The sequence below is a fragment of the Macaca thibetana genome, chromosome 9 (assembly GCF_024542745.1).
Source record: "Macaca thibetana thibetana isolate TM-01 chromosome 9, ASM2454274v1, whole genome shotgun sequence".
Classification (NCBI taxonomy): domain Eukaryota; kingdom Metazoa; phylum Chordata; class Mammalia; order Primates; family Cercopithecidae; genus Macaca; species Macaca thibetana.
Window position 1 is genome coordinate 62,042,649 of NC_065586.1, and position 19,674 is coordinate 62,062,322.

At 49.1% G+C, this 19,674-nt stretch overlaps 2 protein-coding genes across 5 annotated transcripts in view; one reads left to right on the forward strand and one right to left on the reverse strand.

The window, feature by feature from the left end:
- The window catches only part of LOC126962500 (cadherin-23-like), a 340,014-nt gene extending 324,360 nt beyond the window's left edge, over positions 1 to 15,654 (reverse strand). Inside the window, 1 exon segment of the mRNA XM_050803593.1 lies at positions 15,286 to 15,654. The gene's annotated coding sequence lies outside the window, so the exon portion shown is untranslated.
- PCBD1 (pterin-4 alpha-carbinolamine dehydratase 1) overlaps positions 1 to 19,674 on the forward strand; it is a 1,172,580-nt gene that overhangs the window by 623,096 nt on the left and 529,810 nt on the right. The gene's annotated exons all lie outside the window — the stretch shown is intronic.

Sequence of the window (19,674 nt, forward strand, 5' to 3'; positions counted from 1 at the left end):
AGAATGCCTACAACTCAACAACAAGACAAACAACCCAATTCAAAAATATTTTGCCATAGAAGATATACAAATAAGCAGATGAAAAGATTTTCAACATCACTAGTCATTAGGGAAATGCAAATAGAAACCACAGTGAGATACTACTTCACACCCATTAGGATGACTATAATCAAAAACCAAAAAATTAGCTGGGTGCAGTGGTGCACTCCTGTAGGCCCAGCTACTTGTGAGGCTGAGGCGTGAAGATCACTTGAGCTCAGGAATTCTAAACTGTAGTGCACAACTGTGTAGTGTAGTTTAAAACTGTGCACTACAGTTTAGTGTAGCCACTGCACTCCAGCCTGGTCAACACAGCAAGACAGCCATCTCGAAAAATAAAATAAAATAACAAGAGTTGGTAAGGAAGTGGAGAAATTGTCAGCCTTGTACATTGCTGGTAGGAATATAAAATGGTGTAGCTACTATGGAAAACAGTATGGCAGTTCCTCAAAAAATTAAACATAGAATTAACATATTATCCAGGAACTCCACACCTAGGTATACACTCAAAAGAACTGATAGCAGAGACTCAAATAGGTATTTGTACATCAACATTCATAGCATCATTATTCACAAGAACCAGAAGGTGGCAACAATCCAAATGTCCATTAACAGATGAATGGATATAAAACATGGTATATACATACATGGAATATTATTCAGCCTTTAAAAGGCATTAAATTCATACACCTACTAGAACATGAATTAATCTTGAAAACATTATGCTAAGTGAAATAAGCCAGACGTAAAAGGATGAATATTGTATGATTCCACTCGTACCAGACACCCAGAAAAGGCAAATTCGTAGAGAAATAAATTAGGATCAAGGTTATACAGGCAGACAGGAGAAGGAATGGGGAGTTACTGTTTCATGGGTATAGTATTTCTATTTCAGATGATGCAAAAGTTTTGGAAATGCATAGTGGTTGCACAACATTGTGAATATACTAATACCACTGAACTGTACACTGAAAAAAGGTTTAAAGTTAAATTTTATGTTATGCACATTTTACTATAATTTTGAAAAAAAAATTAGAAGAAAACTTTCCTAATTTGAAAAATGACAGCTATTTAAAAAAACCTACAGCAAACATCACATTTAGTGATAAAATATTGAAAGCTTTCTCCTTGATACCAGAATTGAAGTAAGTATGCTTATTATCACCACTTCCATTCAATATTATGCTGAAACTCCTTGCCATTGCAATAAAGCAAGAAAAAAAGATATAAGTATTATAAAAGAAGATATAAAACTGTTATTATTTATAGAAAACATAATCATATATGTTTTAAAAAATCAAAAAATGCAATGACCTATAAGAATAAATAAGTAAATTTAACAACAGTTGTGTAATCAATGAAAAAATCAGTTATACTTCTATATGACAAGTTAATAATCAAAATGAAAAAATGAAGAATCACTTACAATAGTAATGAAAAACATAAAACACATAGAAGGAAATCCAGTTCTAAAAGTGTAAGATTGCTACACAGACAACTAAAAGCATTCTTGAATATAATGTATTAAAACTTAGAAAAATGGAGGAGTATATCTTGTTCATGCATTGGAAAACTCAATATTGTAAAGATGCCAATTTTCCTCAAATTGACCTACATAGTTTTGATGCAGTCTCAATCAAAATCTCAGCAGGGTTTTTATGGAATTTCAGAAGCCAATTCTAAAATGTATCTGTAAATGCAAAAAGCCAAAATTAAGCAAGAGTCTTGAAGAAGAACAAAACTGAAGAGTTTACACTGGCAATATCAAGACTACGTCTGTAAAGCTATAGTAATTAAGCTCTAAAGCTTGTGTTGGTAAAAGGATAGTCAAATACCTATAGAATTGCATATACCTATGTACACCAAAGGACACACACACAAATGTTCTTAACAGCCTCTTTTGTAATAGCCAAGAATAAAAGCAACCCGACTGTCCAACAACAGTAGAGTGGATGAATTGTGGTATATTCACAACATGGAACACTATGCAGCAATGAAAATAAACACATTAACTATACACAACAGGATGACTCTCACAAACAAGTTAAGGAGAAGGAAACATCACAAAGACAACCCACTGCATTATTCAACTTACTTTATGTAAGTTCAAAATAGGCAAAATGAATCTATCGTATTAGAAGTCAGGATGGGAGTAACTTCGGAGGATGACGGGTAATGGCTCTGGTAATCGCTTTTTTCTTAGTCTGGGCGGCAGTTACATGAGCATGGTCCCTTTGAGACAACTCAGGATAAACACATTTGCACACTTTTCTGCATGTGTTGTACTTCAATTAAAAAGGTGCCTTAAAAAGTCATTGTTGACTTGGCACCAATATCAGTGCTACTAACAGCTGTCCTACTCTGCCTCTCTTCCAGCCCTCTTGCCATGGGAAGAACAGTGCTGGTGGGCAAAGAGCAAAGCTGCAGCCTCAGGGCAAGGGACCTCCCCATCCTGGAGATCTTCCAGGACTGCACCCCCTCAACCTACAGCCTTTCTCATAGGTATGATAGTTAGTTACTCTTGGAACCCACAGGCAGCCTGCAAGACTGTGAGCTCCCAGAATGCAGAAGCTGAGAATAACAGTAGCACAGTAATAAACAATAGCAACATTTGTTGAACATTTACTATGTGCCAAGCACTTTTTCTAAACATTTTACATGCAATAATTCATTTTACATGCAATAATTCATTTAATACTCCCAATAACCCTTTGAATCGGGTACTATTATTCTCATTTTGTGGAAGAGAAAACAAGACACAGATGAGTAATGATTAATTAAACCGCCAGAAGTCCACACAGTTCACAAATGAAAGAGCTAGGATTTGAACCTGGGGGGTCGGGCTCCAGAGCCAGAAACATCTCCTCTCATTTAGGGGACAGGCCCAGAGGTAAGGCCTGGTGCCCAGAGCCCTGGCCACACCCACCCAGACAAGGCACAAAGGAAGAGATGCTTCTCATCTCTTACAGGCAGGCCAGTGTGTCTGTGGACAGTGATGAGGTGTGTACCCTCTTGAAAGCCTGGTTCTAAGACTTTAGGGCAGCAGGCAGGCTCCAGCCCATGGGACTGGGCTCTTAAGCCTGGGGAAGCAGGCTGCGGCTGCAGCATGGGTTTGGGGAGAGAAGTCCCTTTCCAGTCCTAGGGAAGAGGGTCTTAGAGCCCCTCAAGGGTCAGGCCCCTGCCGACAGCACTCAGGACAAAGAAGGAAGCAGACACCAAGGGCACCTTTTCCTGTCCCAAGCACTGCCCAGGGGCTGTCTGCTTTCCACTCCCAAATCATTTCATCCATCCCACCCCCAGGCCAGCAGTCAGGAAACAGCCATGTGGAAGGTAAAGCCAGTCTACTCTGGGAATGAATTCTAGTGCCTCACCATCCTCCATCCCTTAAACAACATACCATGTAACCAGTTCCTCCTTGGGTCTACTTTTAAACCCTCCTGGTGCAGTTTCCTCTCAGTTCCCTTTGTTCTTAAACAATGAGTTTAAGCTCATTGCTCTTGGAAGAGGCCCTCACCTCCGCTCAGAGACTTTGTCTACCTGAGAGGTACTGGGGTTCAGCAGCCCCTTTGTTTCAGGTCTGGATGAGTTAGCCAGAGCTTCATGACGGACCCCACACATTAGAAGGGAACACCAGGGAATCCCCTACCCCTTACGTCAAACAGGGCCCTTTTGTCAGAGGCCAAAGCCTCAGGAGACAAAAAGTTCTGCCCAGGAGACTTCTTAGTTCACAGCAGCCAGATACTTAAAGGTGACACCACACATCTGTGCCAGAGACTAGGGGCAGGCCTGATATCCAGTTCAGCAAACAGACCTTGTGATCAGGCCAAGGGGCAGGGTGTAAGAGAAAGCCCACCCTTACATCAGCCAGTGCATGCACACACACATATGCAGACACGCACACGCACATATGCAGACGCACACACACACACACATGCACACATGGCCAAGGCCGTCTGGGTCAACACCAGAAAGGAGAGGCAATAGTTAGTACCATGGACTTCTGAGCCAGGCAGTTGAAAGGAAAGTAGGAAGGAAAAACAGATAAACTATGTCTACATGTGGCTTTTCCCATTCCCCTCTGCCCTTGCCCCTGACACCCAGGCCCTCCACAGCGGCTGCCGAGGAAGCTGTGAAGCACACAGGTGCAACGAGGTCACCTAGTTAACAGCCTGTCTCCCGCTGTATTATTCATGGGCTCCCTTCTTCCGGCCTGAGCTCCAGTTTCCAACAGCCCTCAGGCAGGCAGCAGACACAGCTTGGCAGGTCAGCCGCCCGGCAGGTCCTAGCCCATGGCTGCCCCCACTCTCTACACCCCATGCCCATCCCAGCCCCTCCTAGGATGTAGCCATCCCATGGTAACTCAGACCCAGTGGTCACCAGGACTTCAGGGGAGGGGGAGAATTTGGGGGCAGTGAGGAAGATCAGAGAAGGAAAACCTTGGCCTTGGCTGAGTCAGGCACGAGATGCTGATATTTCCTGAGGAGATACAACTCTCTCTCTCTCTCTCTCTCTCTCTCTCTCCCTCCCCCCCCCCCCCCTTCTAACACACACATCCTGAACTGATTGCCCCAAATACAGAACTCTGAATAAGTGTGAGAGCTCATGGGAGACAAGGGCCATGCTTTGTCTATTTCTGTATCTCAGTGTGCCCTGTATAGTATCTTGCAAACAGTAGGCGCTTAATAAATATCAATTGACTGGTACATCTCCCCAGAAAAGATGGATGTCAAATTGTTAATAGTGAGCAGAGTTACATCAAGTCATTACAAAGACATTGCTCCTTGGGTTTCAAGATTCTCATGTTATTTAAATGTCCAACTGCATATATCTCATAGATCCCACATAATTCAAGTCATTAATACTTAGTAAAAATTAATTACAATGACACATACTATTTGCATAGCATGATTTTTAGGTTATCACAACTCATTCGCAACTCATTTTGCCGAGCACTTTTATGTCTCTCATGAGAGCCCCCTACTCACTGAATCATGATTGGTCAGAAGGGGTTTTCTCCTCTCTTTTACAGATGAGAAAACTGTGGCTCAGAGAATTAAAGCACTTGGATCAATGTAAGGACTATCACTAAGGTCTTCACACACTTGTCGGGGGCATTTTTCTTCATTATTCACACCTGTTTCACTGCCGCATGATTACCACGCATATAGCAACATGATAAAACTACAAGGATGGGCTTCTCTGATGAGGTTACTTGGGTCAAGACCCAGAAAGCCCAGGCCAAGGTCAGCTTAAGACTAATACGCACGGCCAGAAATACCCAGGAGCTCCTGAGACAGCCTGGCCAATGGCAGGGAAAGGTGTGCGGTTGGAGTTAAATTATAGGCACCACTGCATGCAAACCCCTAGGTTTACGGATGGGAAGAGCTGGGGTCCAGGCAAGTGCAGAGACCCTGACATACGTGGCCTTCCCAGATGGGGGCAACCTGCTCAGGGTAGATAACCATCCACCTCATTCACTCCCATGGATGTTTCAATCCCAGCCAGCCTCACTCTCTCACATCCCCTGCCCAAATGCTAGAGGTGCCTGAACATTCAGCCTCAGCCCAGGATCAATTACAGGGGAAGTCAGGACTGTAATAAACACACCTGGCAGGGCTGGATTGAAAGGGGTGACCCGGAACCCAGCCCCAGCTCTGTCATTGCCTCTCTGTGGATCCCAGGTGGGACTTTTGTCCTTTCTTGAGTTCAGTTTCCATCTGTATAGCAAAAGGTTTGGCTCTGGACTTCTGTAAGTGCAGTACAAAGTAATGATCAGGGAGTCAGACTGCCTTCATGCAAAAATCTGCCCCACCGCCTGCAAGCTATGTGACTTTGGGCAAATTGCTTAACCGCTCTGTGCCTCATATTTCTCACCTGTAAAATATGAGTAACAGCTGACCCTAATTCGTAGGGTTGTTATAAGGACTAAGTGAGGGATTTTAGATGAAGTGTTAAGCTCAGGGCCTGGCACACAGTAAGTACTTAATAAATGTTTCTCATTGCTACTGTCAGCTCTGACACTCTCTAAGTCTATGGTCATAAACTGGCCATCTATGGGCGACATGCAGCTTGCTGAAAAGTTTTCCCCACCGCAGACGCTTCATAAGGGCAGGGGCCACTGATGGGCCCCAAGGGCCTAGAACAGCACCTGGCACACAGTAAGGGCTCAATGACTATTTCCTAAATGAATGAATGGCCTCACTGTGTCTTCAAATATTAAATTCATTGCTAACATCTCAGAAAGATTTTTTGTTTAATCTCAGTGTTTAGATTCTTTTGAAAATCAAAGTGTCTGGCAAGCCTAAAAGCTGTTCTGTACTGCGGCTTAGCAACATAGACCAAACAGTAGCAGTGGCCCCCATTAGCCGAGGTAAGTATGTACAGTTTGCCACAGTACACACTTGCCAGCTGTGTGGACCCTGGAGCCACCTGAATGCTTCCTGGGGGGACCACGACACCCTTGGCCCAGGGTATATCACAGGAGAAGTGCAGACAGCACGAAAAGTTTGCATTTACCTGGCCCCAGGGCTTCTGCCCCCAGAGATTGCGCCGGGTCTGCTAAGTGCCCATAATACTCTGGCATCCAAACCCCCTCTGCTGTGGACAGGCCAGACCCTCGTCCCCAGAGGAAAGCCTCAAACACTCCACGTTGCTGCAACTTCCTTAGCTTTCTAGGCTGTGTCACTCCCTGCTTGGAAAACTCCCAAAAGCAAAAAGCAACAGAAAGATGAATTTAATACTTATCCTTCTCATAGAAAGAGCACAGAGATAGGAAGGCACACCTTGGGAGGCTCAGGTGGGAAGATCACTTGAGCCCAGGAGGTCAAGGCTGCAATGAGCTATGATCTCACCACTGCACTCCAGCCTGGGCAACAGAGAAAGACCTTGCCAAAAAAAAAAAAAAAAAAAAAAAAAAAAAATTACCTGCTTCTTTTCACTTTTTCAAAGTGGATACTACAAAATTTAAAACTGCACATGTGGCTTGCATTATTTTTCTACTGGGCAGTGCAGCTGTGGACTCTCAGCATGAAGTCCCAGCAACTAGATGGAGACTGGGACACAGGTGATGTTCAGTATTGGCTGAGGAATGGCGTCCCCAACAGTAGATGTGAGATCCTAAAGCACAGACAGGATGGGTTTGGAAGGATCCCCCACCCTAACACCCAGTTATGTGCTGGTTTTCTAGTGAAAGTCCATCCATGACTGGGCACGATGGCTCATGTCTGTAATTCCAGCACTTTGGGAGGCCAAGGCAGGTGGATCACCTGAGGTCAGGAGTTCAAGACCAGCCTGGCCAACATGATGAAACCCCATCTCTACTAAAAATACAAAAATTAGCCTGGCGTGGTGGCATGCACCTGTAGTCCTAACTACTTGGGAGGCTGAGGCAGGAGAATTGTTTGAATCCAGGAGGTGGAGATTGCAGTGAGCCAAGATTGTGCCACTGTATTCACTCTAGCCTGGGCGACAGGGAAAGACACTGTCAAAAAAAAAAAAAAATAGTCCACCTGTGCCTCACCCTCTAAGACAAAGCCTTAGGCCCCCATAGAGTGTCTGAGAAAGGTCTGGCCTAGAGTTCCATTGCCACTGGTTCCCTGGAGATGACATCAGTGATCCTGGCTCCAGGAAAGAAGGGCAAGATCAGCCTCCTGCCGGGCCAGGGGCAGTTCCTAGCAAGAGAAGGAACACGGGGAGCTGGAGGAGAATAAACTCCCTTATAAGCCGGGGTAGGATGGCTAAGCTCCTGTCTCTGTAGGCAAGGAACAGAAGAAAAGTGAGCAGAGCTAAAGGGCACACCTCAGAGGGACTCAGCCCACACTAACCCGAAGCCAGGGAAAGCCAGCATTCCTCGGGGACAGAATTAGTGATACAAATTGATACCCAGACAGGGTCGCGGCTTCCCCTTTTGTTTTCCCTTTCTACCCTCCCACTCTCTCTCTCTCTTGCTCTCTCCTCTACTTCCCTCCCTCCCTTGCTTTCACTGGCTCCCAAATTACAGCCTTCTCTCAGAAACAGACACAATCAAGGTGGTGTGCATGGCCCTTGTCACAAATGGCATCTCAGGTCCTCTCCAAATGGAGCATGGCGTTTAAAGAGGAAGGTGATATCACTAACCTCCTGCCTCGAGGAAGATGCATCTCCAGGAAGACACAGGTCAGAAAAACTCCCGCCCTCTTCGGTTGATTGGCCTGAGGCAGGCTCTGGGTGGCTGATTGCAGGGCCAGGCCTGGGGCTGCTGGGGTCTGAAAGACGAGGCATGCCCGCCCTCCTCAACACTCCTTGTGCTGGAGCGGGAGGAGCAGGGCTCTGCCCTTGACTGGCCAGCATTCAGGCTCAGCTTCATCTGGGGTCCTTAAACAAGCTTACTCTCTGACTCTAGGTCTCAGTTTCCCCACTTGTAAAATGGAACGACTAGCTGGTCTCTGAGAACACTTCCAGACCTTGAGTACAGGTCACAAACTCAAATGGCTAAAGGAGCAAGGCGGTATCGGAAATGAATAAAGTGGGGTCTAAAGTGAGGCGATAGGGAATGGTGAGGACTGTGGAGAACTGCAAGCTGCAGGCTCACCTAAATCTAAAAGGCAGCTGCAGGCAAAACTCACAGGGGCGACAGAAGTCAGAGTGAAGAGTAGTGACTTCTGGAGTAGATAACATGGGGTGGGAGGGGGCATCAGAGAGCCTGCCAAGTCACTGGAGATGTTCTGTATCTCCATGGCAGTGAGGTGGTTACACAGGTGTATACATATGTGAAAATTCACCACTTCCACTTAAGATCTGTTGACCTTATTTTATGTATGTATGTATGTATTATTTATTTATTTATTTATTAAGACAGGGTCTTGCTCTGTCGCCCAGACTGGAGTGCAGTGGCACGATCTCAGCTCATTGCAACCTCTGCCTCCCGGGTTCAAGAGATTCTCATGCCTCAGCTTCCTGAAAACCTGGGACTGCAGGCACGTGCCACCACGCCCAGCTAAATTTTTTACATTTTTAGTAGAGACGGGGTTTCACCATGTTGGTCAGGCTGGTCTCTAACTCCTGACCTCAAATGATCCACCCACCTCGGCCTCCCAAAGTACTGGGATTACAGGCATAAGCCACTGTGCCTGGCCCATTAAATAATTTTTAAAAGAAAATAGCACTTTGGGAGGCTGAGGCGGGCAGATCACAGGGTCAAGAGATCGAGACCATCCTGGTAAACATGGTGAAACCCCGTCTCTACTAAAAACACAAAAATTAGCTGGGTGTGGTGGCATGCACCTGTAGTCCCAGCTACTCGGGAGGCTGAGGCAGAAGAATCACTTGAATCCGGGAGGCGGAGGTTGCAGTGAGCTGAGATCGTGCCACTGCACTCCAGCTTGGCAAAAGAGAGATACTCCATCAAAAAAAAAGAAGAAAGAAAGAAAAGAAAGGAAAGAAAGAAAAGAAAGGAGGGAAGGAGGGAGGGAGGGAAGGAAGGAAGGGGAAGGAAGGAAGGAAGGAAGGAAGGAAGGAAGGAAGGAAGGAAGGAAGGAAGGAAGGAAGAAAATGAAAGAGAGAGAAAGAAAGAAAGAAAGAAAGAAAAAGAAAGAAAGAAAGAAAGAAAGAAAGAAAGAAAGAAAGAAAGAAAGAAAGAAAGAAAGAAAGAAAGAGAGAGAGAAAGAAAGAAAGAAGAGAAAAGAAAAAGAGAGAGAGGGGTACCTGCAACTCAGCTCCAACCAACAACTGTTCAACTGTTGGTTGGCAACATGGACACAATGTTGCTAGTTCTAATCAGAGATGCCAGAAGTCTAGATGTTTACACTGGACTGCTGGATTTTTAAATGCTATCAGTAAGTAATTACAAATGAAAAACCACAACATCTCCCACCCAACGCGCGCTCGCACACACACACACATATACACACATACACACATTCAGGAAGAATTCAATTTATGAAGAACAGGTTTCACCCCTTTACTAGAATACATTGTGCCTAACATATAAGTAAGTCAAAGGGATACAATAAAAGCTACTACATTTTGCATGTATACTGTGTGCCAGGTACTACACAAAAGGCATTGTGTAAAGTTGTCCTCTTATTAATGCTCATAGCAAGCTTATAGGGCAATTGAAAATTATTCCCATTTTACAGATGAGAAAACTAAGTCAAATCCAAGGCTTTAGAGCTCTAGTGGAAGAACTGGTGCTCAATATCAAGTCTGTCAGCCTGCAAACTGCCTTATGAATATCACAAAGTGAATGCATTATGATTATAATAATAACCAACACTTGCCTGGGGTTTTAGAATATGTAAAAAATATGAATGCTAAAACTGAACCTGCTGTGTCACTCTCAGCAACACAGCCTGCAGCCCCTGAGGCTGAGGAGGGCTGTCTGATATTCCCATTCCCCTCACCAATACATTGAGCTATGCCAACATTTATTATCGAGGTGACACAGGGCCCCAAGACCTCAAACCCTGAGGCCCCAAATATATGGAGCTGTGGGCAGTAGCAGCGGCCCACCCCACTCTCCATGAGGGATTCTGATCAACTTTCACACTGAAAGACTAGAAAACTGTCTCCATGTGGCTACATCTTAAATATGCCAGTTTTCTGGCTGACACCTTTCTCGTGAATAAGGTTGGTAAGAATATGCATTTTCTGCCCTATGGGATTCAATAAAGCCATTTTCATGTTGAATCCAAATAAATATGACCTATAAATGTTCTAATGTTTTCTGAATTGGCTCTTTTGCAAAAATGATCATTCACCACTGTTGCAGACATTCAGATCGAGCATTAGAAACATCCAGCATGCCAGCAGCACCCCTGTACCCCAGTCATTATGCCCCCGGGAGTAACCATTATTCTGACTTCTATCACGTGGATGGGTTTTGCCACTTCTCTGTGGGGCCTATGCTTTTCAGTTCTCCCCAGTCCCCACCACTCCCTATTGTGTTACATTTGGCACTGCTTTACTCTTTTGTCTGCATCCTCGCCTCCCTAGGCATGCAAATGTCCAAGGGCAGATGCCTAGAGTCCAGAGTACAGCAAGATGGACATTCACCACCCATCTTGAAAGTAACCACCATGAAGAGTTAAAACTGGATACAGGCACAGCAAACGGTTGGTGTGTTAATGATCACTTAACAATAGGGCTGGAGAAGGTAAGAGAACCATCACCTAGCAATAACCCATTCGGTCAATGAACAGTTACTGAGCACCAACTACTCCACTAGTGTGGAGGAAAGAGATGCAGCCTGTGCCCTGGAGGAGCTCAGCGGCTACTGAGAGGCCAGAGCCATGCAGAATAGTAAGAAGCACCAAGGAAGGACCGCGAGCGAGGGAGGCACAGGCTGGAGGGGCAGCCCACCTGCACCAGCCATCCCACCCGAGGACTCGGGAGGGCTTTCTGGAGTTGACGACTCCTGAGCAGCATCAGTGTCACCCACATTATGCACAGGAGGCTGGAACACGGAAGAACCCAATCTGATCCGCAGTTCTCTACTGAAGGCAAAGTACTCCCACCCTGAAATAACCTATCTGGTAGGGTTCGACTTGTAAACAACCTTACTCATCTATTCATGGACAAACAGGATTGCCCCAGTGCCAAGAGGAAGCCAAATCAAGGCTCAAACTAAAATAAAATAAAATGTTTAAAAAACAACTAAAACTGAATTTGAAAGCAATGAGTTCAATGGGAATTAAGTCAATTTTTACAATCATCTTTACATATTAAGACCTGGGGGTTCAAGAAAACAGTGAGACTTACTAACCTAGTTATTTTTAAATTTTTATTATTTTTATTTATCGATTGATTTTGAGATGGAGTCTCACCCTGTCCCCCAGGCTGGAATGCAGTGGCACAGTCTCAGCTCACTGCAACCTCCATGTCCCAGGTTCAAGCAATTCTCCTGCCTCAGCCTCTCACGTAGCTGGGATTACAGGTGCCCACCACCACGTCTGGGTAATTTTTGTATTTTTAGTAGAGCCGGGGTTTCACCATGTTGGCCTAGCTGGTCTCAAACTCCTGGTCTCAAGTGATCCACCTGCCTTGGCCTCTGAAAGTGCTGGGATTATAGGTGTGAGCCACCACACCTGGCCTAACCTAACTATTTTTGAACTCACTGATTTTCAAATCGATGTCTGAATGTCTTCACATTAGCTCGCTCTTTGTAAGGCCCTTGACTGTGTCTCCCATAGTTCCTCCTCATCACCCTGTCCCCTGGCAGAGCTGCCCTCTCTCTGGGAGAGGCTAGCTTAGGGGAAGGATAGGCTCTTTGGGCAGGGTGGGATGCCTGAGCCATGCAATGACCTTTCACCTGTGACACCATCGGCTACACCAGGCCTCTGATCCAAATCTCTCCAGCAGTGTTTCAAATCTCCTACTCTCACGCCAGCCTTGATGGCTTCAGGGTCATCATTCAGAGGACCAGGGGTATAACCTGCCACCATGCCTTGGCATCATCCCTGTGTCTTGAGGCTAGAGGCCTTGAACCACCCTAGGGCAGTAGAAGTTGGACGTCCAGTCCAGGATGGGGTCAAGGGAGAGCTTGGTCAGTATCCTCCCCTCTGTAGGCTGTTCCAAATTGGCACTCATGCTCCTCCACTCTGCATAAGTCCTATGGCCACTGAGAGGTGTTATCAATGGGTCAATCCACCCATTTGGGAGGGCAGATGAGGTGGAAAGTAGTTGCTCAATTCCTTCTGCTTGAGGGACAGCATCTAGTCTCAGTCTCAGGCAGCCTAGAGGCAGAGTATGTATATCTAGCTTCTGGAAACCCTGCCCCTTCCACTCACCTCCTACTGGAACATGTGCAGGGGTTTTTGTTGTTTTTTTTTAAACAGGGTCTCGTTATATTGCCCAGTCTGGAGTACAGTGGGTATTCACAGGCACGATCCTAGCACACTACAGCCTTGAACTTCTGGGCTCAAGCAATCCTGTTGCCTCAGCCTCCCCAATAGCTGGGACTACAGGGGTTCACCACTGCACCCGGTTCCGTGTACAGTTTTGACTGCACACAAAGCTGAGATGCTATTCTAATCCATTTAAAAGACCCTAAAACACAGACACTCTTGTGGCATTAGCATGGTACAACCCGAAGGGGCCAGTGGTGGGCTATTAATCCAAGCCTAGCAAAGCAGCCAGAGAAAGAAGTTCAATCTCATTCTCATTTCTGTTCTTATTCACTGCCCTATACAACACTCTGCACCAAGTAACTATGTAATACCTCTTAGAGAAGGCACTGTGGACGACAGCTTAAAACTTTACTGAGCACATGAGTCACCCAAGGATCTTACCAAATGCAGATTCTCATTCAGAAGGTCTGGGATGGGGCCCAAGAGTCTGCATTTCTAACAAGTCCCTAGGTGATGCCAAGGCTGCATGTCCACAGGCCACACTCAGAGGAGCAAGGTCCACCAGACCTTCACCTCCCAGAAGAATGTGCATTTTAAATGAGCACTTCAGGAAGGTGCCCTTTAAAATATTTGGCTCAAATAAATGAACCTCAAATGGTGAAACTGCAGGTAAGGTAGCTTGTTGGGTGGGGGAGCTCTTCCAGAGGCAACCAGGACCATCTGCCATCACACCCCTCAAATCAAGCCCTTTGGTAAGCAGACGTGAGGAGCCCAGCTGTTTGGAGGTGGGGAAGGCCAAGTCAGAGAAGTATATGCGGGCCCAGCACAGAGGAGGCCAGGATGTTAGCTCTGGGCCTCCCACCCCTCACTGCTGTCCTCCAGCACTTGAGGCAGAGCTTCCTGGTTCACACCAGTCGCTTCTGTATGCCACCTTCCCAGCTCACGGGGTATACCCACCCTCTACCATGAGACACTCTGCCTTCCCGTCCTCCCCAGCCCTGGCAGCCAGAGCCAAGCCTTGCTATTCCCCCAGCCAAGGGACCCCTTCCCAGCTCCTCCTTGGCAGAGTGACATCTAGTGCCCCCACCCCTGTAGGTGCTGACCGCAGTGCACCTACCCCTGCACCACGAACCAAGCACTAACTCCAAGCCAGCTCTCCTATCATGGGCTGATTCATCATCACCATGCAACTGGCCCCAACTAGGTTCTTCAAGCCCGCCCTACCCCACACCCCACAACCTAATTCTTCCCTGTGTGAGGGTCTGACTCCACCCAACACACACACACACACGCACACACACACACACACACTCCTCCTGTGTCTCTCTAGCTTATTTCAAAATCCAAATTAGGGTGGGGGCACTTGCCAAGGGGCTGGAAGGCGAGGTCAATGCCAGCTCTGGTCTGAGAGGGCAAAGGACGCAGAAAAAGAAGGCTCTGGTTTCTGAATTACTAGGGAGGATGGGGGCGTATTTCTACAGAGGAAAGGCTAATTTCCTCCCAGTGGACCGCTGACAGCACTAGCGCTGGGGCTGGGGTCGCAGTGGGGCGGCGGCTGGCACCAGATCTCCGCTCACAGCACGGAGGCAGCCTCTCTAGGTGCCCGCTCCAGGAAAGCCAGGCAGAGTGCCCGCCGGCTGGCGCCGCCACTACCTCAGAACACGCGGGCTCTGCCCGAGTCCTGGGTTGACCTACGGTGGAGACGAGGGCCAGTGCTCCCGGGTGCGAGCTCCTCGGGGCAGCCAGCACCGCTGGTAGCGGGCCATCTCCAGGGCCAGGAAGGAGAAGCTCGAGCCGCATAAGGCTCCCGGCTCCGCGAGGGCCGCGTCTTCCCATAGCTGGACCGAATCTGGGAGGACGTGTAAGTCCCCTGGGGTCTCCCGCGGGCACAGGGACGTGATGAGGGGAGGGGAGAACTACGTGCCTTTAGTTCCCTTCAGCGCCGCTGCCCAGCCCGCAGTAGGGGTGCGCCCCACCCCATCCCCACTGTCCAAATGAGGACCCAGGGCTCAGAAGGGGAGGGGATTGGATCCCAACGCGCTCCACTCCCGAAAATCTCTCCACCCCAGACCTGGACCCTCTCCGTAGCGCCAAGAGCAAAGCCCCCGAATGTTCGCGGTCCCAGGACCGGGGATGGGGGATGGGGTGCCTGTCCTCCCAAGGCCAACGCGAATTGAATTCGAGTTCCCGGGAATCAAAGTTGCCGCGCGTCGGTCCGGGAGCTCGGAGCGGGGCGCGGGGCTGGGGCTAGGGGCCTGGGACCGAAGGATGCCACGAGCGCCCGCCGCGGGCGATGGCCGCGCTGAGAACAAGTGGTTCGGCAGCCGCTGTAGCCACCAACTTTCCTGCCGCGCGGCGGGCGAACGGCTAGGGGAAGGAGAGGGAAGCAAGAAGGGAAGGGGCGGTGCGTGGCTCCGGGTACCGTGTGAGTGTGTGCAGCGACGCCGCGCCTCGCCTGGAACTCTGCTCTCCGCCGGATCGGCCCCCGCGGGCCGCCTGCTCTTGCCCTGGCCACCGCCGCGTCTCGCAGCCGGCGCGAAGGCTCATCCGCGGCGTGCCTGCCGCTCTCGGGTCCCCGCGGGCCGCTCGCCGCTCGCAACTTCAGACGTGCCGGGGGCTCGGACTAGGCGCGCCCCAAACGTCCAGAGGCTCAGCCACCCAGCACTCCATGCCCGGGCAGGGCTGCCCTGCCCAGCCTGGCTCAGCGTCCGGCCGCCGTCGGACGCGTCCTCTGGCCAAGCATCGCGCCTGCAGCCCACGTTCCTCTCTCACGAGCCGCTGCCGCCGCTCAAGTCCGCGATCAACTTTCCCTTGCTTCCCCCGCCCCGCTCGGCCCCCGCCGTCCAGACCCCGCCTCCCGCCGCTCCCTCCCTCACCTCCCTTCTCGCCCGGCCCCCGCCCGCCCGCCTGCGCTCGGCGCTTCCCCACCTCTCCGGCCGCCAGGACCCCCGAGCTCCCGCCCCGGCCCCGCCCGGACCCCCCGGGAGCGGCGCCGAGCCCCGCCGGGCGCTCAGGGCATGAATATTTCAGTGCTGGCGAAGCTGCCCTCTGCCGATGTCATGGCACCGGCTGCTGTGGCAACTCCACGAATGCCCCAAAGGGGCAGGGAGGAAGCCCGCAGAAGCGGCCCCAGGTGCGAGACAGAGCCGTGCCCCACAAGGCCGCCCGCCATCCCGCAGAGGGGCGCGCAGGCGGATGGGGGCCCCTAGCCTAGCGTCCGCCCTGCGCCTCCGGCAGAGCTAGGTAACGCTCCCGGGAAGCCCGGGATGGTGAGCGGGCGCTCGGCCTAGGTGAGCCCGCGCCATCTGTTGGCTTTAAGCGCCCCCTCTCTGCTCCCAGAGTCGCTGAGCGGTCCCTCTAGTCCTTGGGGCCGCTTGGCCTACGCTTCTCTCCAACCTTTGCCCACCCGACTCGACTCGTGCGCTCCCACCTGTGCCTCCTCCCTCACTCAAGCTCAAGATGCCTCCAAGTGCTTAGAAAGGAAGGACCCTGGGTTGGAGGAGACCTGTGAGGTCACCTAGGCGCCCTCACCCCTTTGGGAGCCCCGTCTGCAGTGCCCGAGTCATGGTCTCCCGGCTTCTTTTTGCACACCTATAGGAACAGTGACTTTATGGCTTTTTGAGACAGCTGGATCAAGGAAGGGTCCATATGCAGGTAATGGAAGAGGTTTATTCCCTACCTTTGATCTTTACTTCCCCGGGGCTAAACATTCTGATTTTTTAAAACTATTTCTCACATGACAGGATTTCTGGAGCTGTCACTGTTCCAGTCAGTACATTGACAGTACCTGCCTGGAGCCAGGCTCTGGGCGAGACTTTCTGGGCCTCAACTCATTCTATCTTCAGCAAAGTCTTTCTGGTAGGTCCTGCCATTATCCCCGTTTTACAGTGAGAAATAGGCTTTAGGAGGTTGGGGACTTGCCCCTGTGGTGGAGTCAGGTATTGAACCCAGAATCTATCTGGTTCCAAAGCTCCAGTTCCTTACCATTCGCCTATTCATTATTCATTCATTCATTGGTTCATTCATTCATTCATTCATTTATTCACAGTCACTGCTACCTGCTAGCTAACTGAAACAGGTTCTAGGAATAGGATGGAGAACAAAGCAGGCTTGGTCCCTGTGCCCCATGAAGCTCCTCTAGTAGGGGAACCAGACATTCATCAATGAAATACATAAGCAGGTAAAATTACAGCCAGAATCAGTGCCAGGAAGAAGAGTGCTTTAATGGTGCCTGGCCTAGGGGATCAGGGAAGACCTCCTGGAGGAGGTGACTGAGCTGAAGGATGAGCAAGGGAGAGAGAGTGGAGTTTTAGGCAGGAGAAACAGCATGTGCAAAGACCCCAGGTGCCCACTACGGGCAACGGCTGGGCCAGGAACAATGGTTTGGTGGCCGCAGTTGCAATCAACTTGTGCAAAGGTGGGAAGGAGCTGGCATATGTCAGGAAGTTCAGAAAGGGTGGGGAGAGCTCTGTGCCTCCAGTGAACGAGGAAAAGCTCCCGGGAAGCTTGGGAGGGTAAGTGAGCAGGCACTTGGCCTAGATGAGCCTGCACCATCTGTTGGCTTTAAGCACCCCCTCTCTGATCCCAGTCACTGAGTGGTCCCTCTAGTCCTTGGCAGTGACTGTAAAGCCACAATGGAGTGGGGGCCAAACTGTGCAGGTGTGTTGGCCTTAATCAGGGGTTGATCTTTATCTTAAGACTGACAGCTTGGGCTGGGCGCAGTGGCTCAAGCCTGTAATCCCAGCACTTTGGGAGACCCAGACGGGTGGATCACGAGGTCAGGAGATCAAGACCATCCTGGCTAACACGGTGAAACCCCGTCTCTACTAAAAAATACAAAAAAACTATCCGGGCAAGGTGGCGGGCACCTGTAGTCCCAGCTACTCAGGAAGCTGAGGCAGGAGAATGGCGTAAACCTGGGAGGCGGAGCTTGCAGTGAGCCGAGATCCAGCCACTGCACTCCAGCCTGGGCGATAGAGTGAGGCTCCGTCTCAAAAAAAAAAAAAAAAGACTGACAGCTTCAGAGGCCGGGCATGGTGGCTGATGCCTGTAATGGCAGCATTTTGGGAGGCTGAGGCAGTAGGATCACTTGAGTCTAGGGGTTTCAGACCAGCCTGAGCACCATAGCAAGCCCTTATCACTACAAAAAAATTAAATATTAGCCAGACATCATGGCGTGAACCTGTAGTCCCAGCTACTCAGGAAGCTGAGGTGGAAGGATCACTTGAGCCCAAAAGTTCAAGGCTTCAGTGAGCTATTATCGTGCCACTGTGCTCCAGCCTGGGCAACAGAGCAAGACCCTATCTTAAAAAATAAAAATAAAAAGACTGAAGGCTTCAAAGCAGGTAGCTGGAGTGGAAGTTGAGGGATAGGAGTGTCATGATCGGATTTATAGTTAGGAAAAATGAGAATTGAGGCAGGGCACGGTGGCTCAACACATGTAATCCCAGCACTTTGGGAGGCGAGGCAGGCGGATAGCTTCAGGTCAGGAGTTTGAGACCAGGCTGCCCAACATAGCGAGACCCCATCTCTACTAAAAAATGCAAAAAAAAAATTAGCAGGGTGTGGTTTGCGCCTGTAGTCCCAGCTACTCAGGAGGCTGAGACAGGAGAATCGCTTGAACCTGGGAGCTGGAGGTTGCAGTGAGCCAAGATTGTGCCACTGCACTCCAGTCTGGGTGACAGAGCAAGACTCTATCTCAAAAAAAAAAAAAAAAAAAAAAAAAAAGAGAGAGAGAGAGAGAATTGATTGAATTGATTGGGAGGCAATAGTTGATGAGAAGAGACTTCTTCAATTAAAAGTATTTATTTGTCAAATACTATGTTTCAAGAAATTTTCTAGACCAGGGGTGAGCACACCGCTACCCAGAGGTCAAATCTGCCTCATCACATGTTTTTGTAAAGAAAGTTTTAGGGGCACACAGATGTGGCCTATCCAGTTGTGTCTCCTTTCACACTACAACTATAGACATAAGGAATTTCAACAGGGACCATATGGCCTGCAAAAACAAAAATATTTACAGCCTTGCCCTTTACAGAAAAAATTAGCTAATCCCTGTGAATTTAGACACTTCCGATATGTCAATGAGCAACACATGCACACACATGTACACGCACACACATATGCACACACACGCGCACACACACATACACGCATGCTTTCGCCAAACAAATCCTTGCCCTGGTGAAACTTACATGTCCTCAGGCTGCTGCAGTGCCTAGGTGATTGGTGCCAGAGGCCTGGAATGAGAGGGTGGGTAGAAGTGGAGAGAAGTGACTTTCAGGAGGTAAAAATCTACAGGGCCAGGAGAGGGAGTGGTTTTACATGAGATAGAGCAAAGGGTCAAGGAGACTTCTGGGTTTCTGGCTTGTGGTGGTAGATGGACAGCGTGCTGTTTCCTGTGATGGGGCCCTCTGAGGAGGCCGCTATGGAGACCTGAGCAAGAGCTCCCTTGGGACGTGTTGTGTGAGAGGCCTGTGCAGTCACAGAACAGAGATGCCAAGCAGGCTCTTGGACAAATGAACTGGAGCCGTGGTCCTACATGTCTTAGATGGTCATGCTTTTAGACAGAGTGATGGAGCCAGGAGTCTGGAGCTGGGATCTGACTTCTAGACCATCCTGTAGCTGGATGGTGGCGGGTTGGACACTGGACCTCTCTTGGCCTCGTGTTCCCCATTCGTAAAATGAAAGCATGAGAAGAGGTGTTCTTCAAGGTTCTCCACTCCTCAAACCTTCTGTTACACTCTGTGCCAAGCACCGTGCTGGGAACTGGGGTATCAGCTGGGGTGCAGCCAGCCCACAGAACCACCAT